We start from the raw sequence: 1,596 nt of genomic DNA on the forward strand, positions 1-1,596 counted from the left end.
AAAAAAAAAAAAAAAAAAAAAAAAAAAAAAAAAGCTTCAGTTTCACCAACAAGATAATCTCTTCTAGTCCCTTTAAAAATGAAAAGGAAAAATTGGAAAAATTCAGCAAAGTGGAACTACCTTAGTTGTGAAAATAGCAATTTCTTCTCGTGTCCATACTGAGAATTAAACTAGTTCATATGTGGAGAAGTATATGAATGCTGAAAGCTATTTTCAGCTTTTAAACTGTATGCCGGAAATGGATCTCCGAGGGCAGGATTCTCTTCACTCTTTTCGATACTCTGTCAAAGTGGTACTGTGACTGGTGTTAGCAGATGCTTGTTGCTTATGCTTTAAGACTTGGTTCTTTCCCTCATTCTGGTGCTGACTTTGTAGGAGGGGGCACACACAGGCTTGGGGCAGTTAATTGTGTCGGGGCTATTGGGAAGRGAGGAGCAGGTGGCCAGAGTTATCCTAAATGCTTCCACACTGCTGGTAGTTGTAGTGCAACCAAGCAACCAGAACTTCCTATCTAACAAACATTATTCTTGCTGAAACAAGATAACGGCATCAGCTGTTACTACACTCAGAAGCAGGGTGCCTTTTCATTTTTTGTGATCTTATTCTCTGCTTGAAAGAAATTTGGATTCATGTAGGGACCTGGGTCTTTGACTTGCCTTATGATTCTGCATTTATTTAAAAAGAAATCATTCCCCTCCAAGGAGACGCTTAGGGCAGATAATTCAAAYGCTTTTATTAAACAACTTTGTTACAAAAATGCTTTCCATTTGAACTTCATTTTGTAAAACAATGAAAAAACTAATTAAAGAGATGAACTGTACATTTCCTAATGGCACTTAATATTTTTACAATTTAAAAAACTTATCTTATAAAGCCCCAAAAATATTTCATTAAAAGAGGTTATTCACTGTGTGTAAAAGTGCTAGAAAGTTTCCTTTTAGAGAAAAAAAAATGTCAAGCTCTAACAATGGGAAGCTTTTGCCCTTGACAGCTGTAGGAAAGGAGACCAGATACTGGTACTTCTGAGATACAGAAATGACAGTGTGAATTGCAGTCACAGTGAAAGTTAAAAGATGCTGCATCCCTTCCATCAGCTGTGATGGCTGAGAAATTCCAAGCTGTTTCCCTCAGAAAAAGATGTTTACAGGCCCTGGATCAAATGCTGCCCTCTGGTCAGAAACTCGCTCCCGAACAGCACCGTCAAACAGGTGCTGTATGCTGGTACCTGAAGGCAGAATTTGTCCTGCTGTGCCATGGTGCAGCCCTGAGGGGAGGAGGATTCGCAGTGTGATTCCGTCTTAGCCGTAAAGGCCACTCAATAGCTTTTCCTCCAGCAGCAGTTTCAGAACGTAGCTGCTTCCAGGGGTGAGTCTTCAAGGCTTCCAAGAGTTCCCTGTGCTTGTCCCTCTTGCAAGTACCCAGTTGTCAGACTACCTCTAAGGCAGACTTTTCTCCTTTTTTGTTAAATATCCGTGTTAAAGTAAATTGTTGATACAAATGTTACAAATTTTCTAAAAATAGTTTCTAGGTATTAGGAAACACTACCCCCCCCCAAAAAAAAAAAAAAAAGTCAAGGCTGAGGTACAAAATAGGGCA

Source organism: Rhea americana, unplaced genomic scaffold (genome assembly GCF_003343005.1).
Source record: "Rhea americana isolate MKP2758 unplaced genomic scaffold, rheAme1 scaffold_529, whole genome shotgun sequence".
Lineage (NCBI taxonomy): Eukaryota > Metazoa > Chordata > Aves > Rheiformes > Rheidae > Rhea > Rhea americana.